The 10145-nt window shown below is 48.5% G+C and overlaps 3 non-coding genes across 3 annotated transcripts; all 3 read right to left on the bottom strand.

The window, feature by feature from the left end:
- Positions 1 to 1040: 1040 nt before the first annotated feature.
- TRNAK-CUU (transfer RNA lysine (anticodon CUU)) lies at positions 1041 to 1113 on the bottom strand. Its single transcript has one exon. It is a non-coding gene; the product is annotated as a tRNA-Lys (tRNA).
- Positions 1114 to 1562: 449 nt separating this feature from the next.
- On the bottom strand, positions 1563 to 1644 carry TRNAL-UAG (transfer RNA leucine (anticodon UAG)). The gene has a single exon. It is a non-coding gene; the product is annotated as a tRNA-Leu (tRNA).
- Positions 1645 to 4991: 3347 nt separating this feature from the next.
- TRNAK-UUU (transfer RNA lysine (anticodon UUU)) lies at positions 4992 to 5064 on the bottom strand. The gene has a single exon. It is a non-coding gene; the product is annotated as a tRNA-Lys (tRNA).
- Positions 5065 to 10145: the final 5081 nt, after the last annotated feature.

Raw genomic sequence — 10145 nt, 5'->3', positions numbered from 1 at the left:
AGGAGTGGGAGGAGACCAGCAGTACCTCCGATTCTCCAAGAGGCCACTGTAGAAGCAGCTTTGGGGTGGACTGCTGAAGAGGCAGCAGATATGACCTCCAAGGTCTGTGCCACAGTGTGGCAGTACCAACAGCTGTGGGCCATGCATTCCTTGGTCAGATCTGCTGCCTCTGTGGATCCTTCCACCTGAGTTGGTCACCTCACCTTGCCACCTGAGTGTGCCAGCCCTGCTACTGCCACAGTGTAATTTCTTCAACCAGATTTCTGAAATTGTTGGTTTTGATTTCTGCCCTGGCGCAACAGCCTTTGGGCAGACCTGAGCCAAGTGGACAGAATTGCACAGATGTGTAGATTCAGGGGAAACATAAGGAGACTTTTCCTAACAGTAGGAGCTTGTGGTGGACAGAGCAGTAGAATCTGTCTCTGGCGGAGGGTGGCTCTCCTTCACTAGAGCTATTTTAACAAGGGATCTTGGGGGTGCTGTGCTTGTTGCAAGATTCCTGCACTTCTATGATTCCCTGAGGAATCAGCGCAGGGAAATGCAGGGGTGTGTTGGTGGACCTGGTGGTTCTCAGAATGTCTTTCTGTGCTGTGCTAGACCAGACCTTGTTATCAGAATGCAGCCACGGGATTATATTTATTTTTTTAAAAAACCAAAAACATTTATTTAGTTGAGATAGATGATGATATAGATATAGATATGAATACACACACTAAATAAATGTTTTTATAATACAATGTAGTTACGTGTAGATCTTGTGGTGACATGGAATCCAATGACCTTTCGAATTCATCCTGATAAAATTAAAAGCCGTTATGATTATGGTTGTTAATTCCCATTGATTTGCCTCCCTTGTTTAGTGCCAAAGTTTCCAAGTTTCTGGAAAGTTGGCTTCAAGACCACGGTTCTTCTGTTCCATTTTCCTGCTACCGCTCTGCCCTGCTTCACTTAAGACAGCAAATAAAAAAGGAGTCTGCAGTAACATATGGTTTCTAAAATAGTTATTGGTGTTTTTAAAAAATAATTAGACAAAAAGTGTGCGCCCAACGTGGGGCTCGAACCCACGACCCTGAGATTAAGAGTCTCATGCTCTACCGACTGAGCTAGCCGGGCAGTTATCGCAACCCTTCTCCTCACTTCTTTTAGCCTTCTGCGTGCTCAGTCTAGCCTCGATAGTGCCGTGTATTTCTCCGCCGCCGCCAGATATCCAGCCTTACCCATGTCTTGAAACAGTAGCCAGGCTTCTTCGTTAACTTTCTTTTCATATATTCTACAACATGCATTAATTGGTGGGAGGCTGAAACGGCACTTTTTTGTTTCTTTGATTCGAAGCGGCGGTAGAATTCTACCGTCTACAACATGAAACCAAAAAGGGTTTTTTAGGTGGGAAGTTTCATTTATTGTTCAAAGCAAATGTTCTTAAAAGCAGGAAGAAAAACGGGAATGTATAAAAAAGCAAAACCCTAAGTCTTCCTGAACGCTGTGAGATTTTCTTCCAAGGCAATATACAGAGGATTAGCGGTGCCGTTAAATTGGAAATCGTAGCGAAGGAAAAGGACACTTGGCAGCGGTGGGATTCGAACCCACGCCTCCGGAGAGACTGGAGCCTAAATCCAGCGCCTTAGACCGCTCGGCCACACTACCTTAGATGCTGCTCTATTATTCCGTTGACTTCCTACTGTTAAAGTGTCACTCCGTTTCATTCAAGTCCTTTCTTTTCAGGACTAAAGACAGGTGTTCAGTAAAGATTCAGATCTTTTGGCTGGTTTCGAAAGAGGGCTTTCCGGATATGCTGGCATAACACCTCTCCCATCACACCAGTTTACTATAACTTAATAATATTCCTCTCCAAATGAGCACCAGCAGCAGATGGGTGAGACCAGAGGGCTGCTTTAGTAACCATAATGATTTTACTCCCTCGTTTTGTATAATAGCATTCACGTGGACTATTGTTATGGACTGTTAAATGAGACTGTCATTAAATGATCAGGATCCTTAACGAGAACAGACTCCTGTGAACTCTGCAGAGTTTTAAAAATACAAATGCTACTATCAGCAGTGTAGTATAGTGCTGGTTTGTTATTTATTTTATTACTTATTTATTTATTGAATTTATACCCTGCCTTTTTCTCTAAAGAGCTCAAGGCTCCCCACCTCCACCCCCATTTTACCCTCACAACAACCCTGTGAGGCAGGACAGGCTAATAGATGGGGCGCGGCCCAGCGTCACCTAGTGGGCTTCATCGTAAATAAAGGTAAAGGGACCCCTGACCATTAGGTCCAGTCATGACCGACTCTGGGGTTGCAGAGCTCATCTCGCTTTATTGGCCGAGGGAGCCGGCATACAGCTTCCGGGTCACGTGGCCAGCATGACTAAGCCGCTTCTGGCGAACCAGAGCAGCGCACAGAAACACCGTTTACCTTCCCGCCGGAGCGGTACCTATTTATCTACTTGCACTTTGACGTGCTTTCGAACTGCTAGGTTGGCAGGAGCCATGGTAAATAGCCCCCATCTAAACAAAAGTTTGAAATAGAGCGCAATCAGGAAACTCTACAAGGCACTAAAGTTTGTATTGTCGCACACCACCCCAATCTTCAAGGAGTGTGAGATTCCAGGGATTCATGAGTCCTTTTGGAAATGAGGTACAGCAGAGACTGTGGTGTCTTTAGGATCTATGCCATGGGTAATTGTAATTTGTAATTTTATTTATACCCCGCCCTCCCTGGCCAAGACAATTGATTAAAATACAACTTAAAAACAGGATTAAAGTACAACTTAAAATGCAGCCTCATTTCAGTGGAAGCCCAGATCAAAAACTGTTTGGGGGGAGAAAACGTCAAATCTTCACCAAGGCCAACAATCCAAACTGGTCCTATGTGGGCCAGAAAAAAAGCCAGGGAAGTCCCCAAATAGGGGTTCCATCACAGAAGGAAAAGGAAAGAGGGGGAGGGGATCAGGCTGATTCCAAGCCGAAGGCCAGGTGGAACAGCTCTGTCTTACAGGCCCTGCAGAAAAAAATCAGATCCTGCAGGGATCTGTCATGAGACAGAGCATTCCACCAGACCAGAGCCAGTGTTGAAAAGGCCCTGGCCCTTGTTGAGGCTAATCTGACTTCCTTAGGGCCCGGGACCTCTAGAGTGTTGCTATTTATGGACCTTAAGGCAAACTAAGTCCCGGGGGCCAGATCCGGCCCAATCGCCTTCTAAATCTTACCCACAGACGGTCCAGGAATCAGCGTGTTTTTACATGAGTAGAATGTGTGCTTTTATTTGAAATGCATCTCTGGGTTATTTGTGGTGCATAGGAATTCGTTCATTCCCCCCCCCCAAAAAAAAATATAGTCTGGCCCCCCACAAGGTCTGAGGAACAGTGGACCGTCCCCCAGCTGAAAAGGTTTGCTGACCCCTGATCTATGGTTTATTTACACATATATACAACCTGAGCCTACGACGGAAGGGCTCCCAGCATTAACACCCCAAGAGGGTCTTGCTTCTCCCCTAGCCACAGCCTTGGAGCCAGACACCAGTGATCATGCTTTGACCCTCTCTCCAGCTTGCTGGCTTTAACAGCAGGCAACCCTTTTCCCTCTAGGTAACATCATTGTTGTTGTTTAGTCGTTTAGTCGTGTCCGACTCTTCGTGACCCCATGGACCAGAGCACGCCAGGCACTCCTGTCTTCCACTGCCTCCCGCAGTTTGGTCAGACTCATGTTTGTAGCTTCGAGAACACTGTCCAACCATTTCGTCCTCTGTCGTCCCCTTCTCCTTGTGCCCTCCATCTTTCCCAACATCAGGGTCTTTTCCAGGGAGTCTTCTCTTCTCATGAGGTGGCCAAAGTATTGGAGCCTCAGCTTCACGATCTGTCCTTCCAGTGAGCACTCAGGGCTGATTTCCTTAAGAATGGATACGTTTGATCTTCTTGCAGTCCATGGGACTCTCAAGAGTCTCCTCCAGCACCATAATTCAAAAGCATCAATTCTTCGGCGATCAGTCCCATCATGGCCAACCCTAAAACTCTTCTTCAAACTCTCCCTTTGTCTTCTAACTAACTCTAACTGAGTTGAGGGAGGGGCTCCTGCCATTTGCACAGAGCCCCCTCTCATCACTTTTCTTTTTGTCATAGATGCTTTAGTTGAGATTCCTGCATTGCAAGTTGTTGGTCTAGATGACTCTCGGGGTATCTTCCAACTCTACAATTCTATGTAGTCAAGCAACATCTAGAGGGCCACAGATATTCTCCCAGAAGCCCTGCCCTACATATTTCCAGGTAACAACAATCTGCCAATCACAAAGGAACTGCAACGAGCTCCCCATCTTCTTCCTCAGTGGTACAAATTGCTAGGCAGAAAAAAGTTCGTTATTTATAAAGCATTTTTAAAGCCACTTCTGCCAAACCACATGGTGATCAAATGGGATTATAATAAATGTCGAGTATGGCCTGCCAAATTTGTAGTCAGTGATTGCAGAAGCTTATGCCACAATACTCAGTTATAATGTGACACCCAGACAATCTGTCCTCCTCTAAATTAACCCTGCCTAGCATGGTTGGCACCAGAGTAGGGGGTAGGGAAGCAAGTGCCCCAAATAAGGAGCTCGCCTCCTAAGTTGCCCTCCATTGCTGGGCCCCTGCCTCTAACATACATTATTTATTTATTTATTTATTTATTTATTTATTTATTTATTTATATTTATTTATTTATTTCAGGGAGCTTTCTTTACCTGTGGGACACAGCTCACCTATCTAGAAATATGCTTTGTCCCTTCTGTCTGTTCCTCCATTCCCACCCACCCCGGTGCTGCCATTGCAGCCCCCACCCCATGTTTTGGACTAAAACTCTTATCAGCCCCAGAGGAGAGATATAACCCAAAATATTAGGGTACCAGGGCCGGGGAAGGCCATGCTAACCATTAATTGCCAAGAAGGTGGAAAGATGAAGTGAAGTTATTTGAAGAAAACAATGATTTTTATTTCCTAAGGAGAAAAAAGCACACGCCTGAACAGGGACTTGAACCCTGGACCCTCAGATTAAAAGTCTGATGCTCTACCGACTGAGCTACCCAGGCTCTTGACAACTCTTTTAGGTATTACAGTGGTACCTCTGGTTATGTACTTAATTCATTCTGGAGGTCCGTTCTTAACCTGAAACTGTTCTTAGCCTGAAGCACCACTTTAGCCAATGCGGCCTCCCACTGCCGCTGCGCCGCCGGAGCATGATTTCTGTTCTCATCCTGAAGCAAAGTTCTTAACCCAAGGTACTATTTCTGGGTTAGTGGAGTCTGTAACCTGAAGCGTATGTAACCCGAGGTACCACTGTATACTGTTATGTATTGGGTTTAACACATTTGATATTACAAGGCGCGTTCTAACCAATCATATAAGCGTTGGTAGACAAACGTTCTAATGGCAAGTAAGCGCATGCACTTTCAACTGTCAACTGTCAGTTCATGCTCAGGTTTATTATTGTCCTGTCCAGTCAGTTTGGTTCTTGTGTTCCTATGAGTGAGCTGTTGTCACTGACAAATCTTGAAGAACGTATACTGCCTTGAGCTTCTGACTTTTACCGAACATTTAACATTGGCGATGAAGGTGGGATCGCTGCCAGAGGCCCAAGACCGCACTGCAGCACCATTGCCTGCCGCCTCGCAGTAAGCGCGACCTCACTGCTACGCTGGACTCAGCAAATAGTCCCGGAAACAAGACCGCGCGTGCTGCATCTTCGCAACCACCCACAATCGCTGGGACCTGCGCCAGCTGCGGAGAAAACCACGAGCGTCGGACATGCAGGTTTCGGGACGCCACATGTCGCCACTGGGCACATTGGTCGAGTCTGCCGCTCCAAGACCTCCGGAGCACGACCCAAGCAACGTGTCCACGAGGCCTACATAGAGGAGGAGTTACAGTCCACCTCTCCAGCCAGAGTACTTCAACTTCCGTCCCTGGGGTCCAATAAGCTTAGGGTACAACTCAAGATAGAGGGAACCCCGTGCACTATGGAGTTGGATACTGTCTCATCCTACTCCATAATATCTGCTAAGACCCTGAAAAAGCTTTGCTGTAACGGTGGTCCTCCTCTTCGCCCGGCCCCCATAGTGCTGCAGGACTTCCAGAGAAAAAGAATAAAACTAAAGGGGATGGACACCTTCAAGGTCCAGTTTAAGAAGTACACCAAGAATTTGAACCTCATCATAACTCAAGGCCCATTCACTAGCCTTCCAGGCCTAGAATGGTTTGGTCCGTTAGCTTTAGGTATTTCAGGGCTTAATCAGATTTCCCCAGGGGCAGATTTTGAATCGATCTGCCAGGAGTTTCCATCAGTCTTCGATGTAACCCTGGGCCTGTGCAGTGGTACCTCGGGTTACATACGCTTCAGGTTACATACGCTTCAGGTTACAGACTCCGCTAACCTAGAAATAGTGCTTCAGGATAAGAACAGAAATCGTGCTCCGGTGGTGCGGCGGCAGCAGGAGGCCCCATTAGCTAAAGTGGTGCTTCAGGTTAAGAACAGTTTCAGGTTAAGTACAGACCTCCGTAACGTATTAAGTACTTAACCCGAGGTACCACTGTACAACGGATCCCCGATTTCCCTACGGCTCAACCCCACAGTTGACCCATTCGGGTCAAGGCCTGTAGAGTCCCGTTTGTGCTTAAACCCAAGATCAGTGAGGAGCTTGATCGCTTAGTCACCCAAGGGGTCTTAGAGCTGGTAGCTTCGGGAACCTGGGAAACCCCAATCGTCACACCGGTTAAGCCAGACAGCTCAGTCCGTATCTGTGGCAATTACAAATGCACCCTGAACTAGGCCTTACAGGAGCATGCGTATCCAGTTCCGGTGGTGAGCCACATGTTAGCAACTCTGGCTGGAGCCAAGATCTTCGGGAAGCTAGATTTAGTGCTAGCTTATCAACAGCTAACCGTTGGCGAGGCCACCGCAGATGCCCAGACAATCGTGACTCATAGGGGTGCTTTCAGGGTCAAACACCTACAGTTTGGAGTTAGCATGGCCCCGGAGTTATTTCAGAGCCTAATGGACCGTCTCCTTAAAGGCATCCCCGGAGTCACATGGTTTTTCCATGATGTGCTGATTGCCGCATCGTTGAGAGAGGACTTTGCTGCCAGATTACGGATAGTGCTCCAACGCTTCCAGGTGGCAGGACTTAAGGTAAAACAGGAAAAGTGCCTGTTGGGGGTGAGCAGTGTGGATTTCTTGGGGTTCCGGGTTGATGCGGGCTGCCTCCATCCAGCAGAGGACAAAGTACGCACCATTTGTGACGCCCCAGACCCAAAGAGCAAGGCAGAGTTACAAGCCTTCTTGGGACTTCTTAATTTTTACCATGCGTTCCTTCCTCACAAGGCAGCCGTAGCTTCGTGCGGGCCATCTCGCCATGAGTCTGGGGCCCTCGACAGACCAAGGCATTCCGAGGGGTCAAAGACTTGCTTGTGTCCAACTCGGTGTTGGCACACTTCGATGAGAAGCTCCCGGTGGTGCTGGCTTGTGTCGCTTCCCCTTATGGAGTGGGCGCAGTACTGGGCCACCAGCTTCCGGACGGGAGGGAAGTCCCAGTGGCTTACTTCTCCCAAACTCTCACGTCGGCGGAGCGCAACTACTCCAAGATCGACAAGGAGGGTTTGGCAATAGTTAAGGGAGTCAAAAAATTTCATGACTTCCTTTATGGTTGGCCTTTCACTATCGTTACTGACCACAAGCCACCCCAGAGACTCTTTGCGCCTGACCGCCAGACACCCCAAGATGCTTTCACCATGAGTATTGCACTGGTCCGTTTTCCTGGCCGGTTACCGATACTTGCTACAGCACCGACCTGGGAAAGCCATGGGTCATGCAGATGCACTCAACCGCTTGCCATTGTCAGAGAGCGGCCCTGACCCTGCTCCTGCCCACCAGATCCTGCGGCTGGAAGACTTACCAGACCAGGCCTCGCATGTGAAGGACATTGCTGCCACAACCACAAAGGATAGGCTGTTGTCCCGTGTCTTGGACTGGGTGGGGAGGGGGTGGCCCAGGAAGGCGGGTGCAGAATTTTCATGCTACACAGCCCACAAAGATTATCTGTTATGGGGTAGCCGTGTCATAGTCCCCACCCCCACCCACCGTTAAGGAAAAAGTCTTAGAAGGGCTGCACATGTCTCACCCAGGGATTGTCCAGATGAAGGCATTGGCCTGTGGCTATATGTGGTGGCCAGGCATATATGCGGAGATAGAGGGCTGGGTGAAACGTTGCGAGCCCTGCCAGGTCTCCTGGCCGGATCCACCCAAGGCACCATTCAGTCCTGGGAGTCCACACAGTCCCCATGGTCCCAGGTGCACATGGATTTCGTGGGGCCTTTTCAGGGCCAGCACTTCCTAATAGTAGTCGATTCTCAGTCCAAGTGGCTTGAGGTGGTGCCAACCTCAACCGTGTCCGCTAGAGCGACTATACACGCATTCAGGAAGCTAGTTGCGACACATGGCTTGCCAGACACACTGGTGAGTGATAATGGGATCGCTTTTACTTTGGCAGAATTCAAAGAATTTGTAACCAAGAATGGAATCCGCCACATTTGTTCTGCTCCTTTTCACCCGACCACTAATGGCCAAGCTGAACGCATGGTCCGTACTACCAAAGATGCGCTTAGGCTCATAGTGCATGGAGACTGGACACTCCAGTTAGCACTCCGGTCATTGGCCCAACACATCACCCCAAGCTCAGTGACCGGTCGGAGCCTGGCGGGGTTGCTTATAGAGAGGAGACTCACTACCCTCCTTGATCGTATGCACCCCAACCCAGCTCTTGAGCAACAGCCATCCACTGTGGTGCGGGGGGGCTCCAAGAGGGTTCTCCCCGGGGGACACTGTGTACGTCTGAAACTATAGGCCTGGACAGGGTTGGGTCCCTGGTATCATTGCCCGCTGTACAGGTCCAGTTTCCTACGAGGTAGGGTTGGAGGGGGGACTGGTTTGGAAGAGACACCTCAACCAGATCAGAGCCAGAGCACCTCCGGACACGAAACTTCAAGCGGAACCAGAGGACAGAGAAATGGATACTTCAGGAGTTTCTGTGTCCAGGCCATGGTGAGAACCAGACGGGTTGCTGGTGACTGTTACCCCAGCAGGGCGACTTCAGGCCAGAATCCTCAGTGGCTCCATTGGCAGTGACCCCTTCGGAGCTGGCCTCGCTGACCGCCCCACTCAGACTGTGGGTACCGGAGGAACCTTCTGGGTCACCCACTGGGGCACAGGAACCGTGACGGTCCCAGCTGGAGCAGAAAAGGCCGGCACACCTTGACGACTATGTTTGTTCCTTTTTTTAGGAAGTTGGGGGGAGGAGTGTTATGTATTGGGTTTCACACATTTTATGTTACAAGGCGCATTCTAACCAATCATAGAAGCGTTGGTAGTCGAATGTTCTAATGGCAAGTAAGCACATGCACTTTCAACTGTCAACAGTCAGTTCATGCTCGGGTTTATTATTGTGTTGTCTAATCAGTTTGGTTCTTGGGTTCCTATGAGTGAACTGTTGTCACTGACAAATGTTGAATAAACTTAGTTGAGGAACTTATACTGCCTTGGGCTTCTGACTTTTTCCGAACATTTAACATACCGTATTTTTTGCTCTATAAGACTCACTTTTTCCCTCCTAAAAGTAAGGGGAAATGTGTGTACGTCTTATGGAGCGAATGCAGGCTGCACAGCTATCCCAGAAGCCAGAACAGCAAGAGGGATTGCTGCTTTCACTGCGCAGCGATCCCTCTTGCTGTTCTGGCTTCTGAGATTCAGAATATTTTTTTCTTGTTTTCCTCCTCCAAAAACTAGGTGCGTCTTGTGGTCTGGTGCGTCTTATAGAGCGAAAAAAACGGTATACCAAGTAGATTTGAGAGTAAATAATGTTATTTGCACTTCCAGCCCACTGCCTGCTTCGTTTCAGGTTAGCAAGCCATCAGATGAGCCTTTCCCAGAATCGCAAACAGTGCTGATGAAGTGAGTCCGTCCACACAACCATAATCATTAAAAAAAATCAAGTGGGACTAACACAGCATGAGAACTAGCTTGCCTGACATGCTTGAGCCAAAAGTGTGTCTTAAAAAAATTTGAACCCGCTTAAGAAAATAAGAAGAGCGCCACCGGATCAGGCCAAGGCCTATGCAGTTC

The sequence above is a fragment of the Podarcis raffonei genome, chromosome 13 (genome assembly GCF_027172205.1).
Source record: "Podarcis raffonei isolate rPodRaf1 chromosome 13, rPodRaf1.pri, whole genome shotgun sequence".
Taxonomy (NCBI): Eukaryota; Metazoa; Chordata; class Lepidosauria; order Squamata; family Lacertidae; genus Podarcis; species Podarcis raffonei.
The sequence above is the reverse complement of the archived record's forward strand: the minus strand, read 5'-3'. Positions and strand labels throughout refer to the sequence as shown.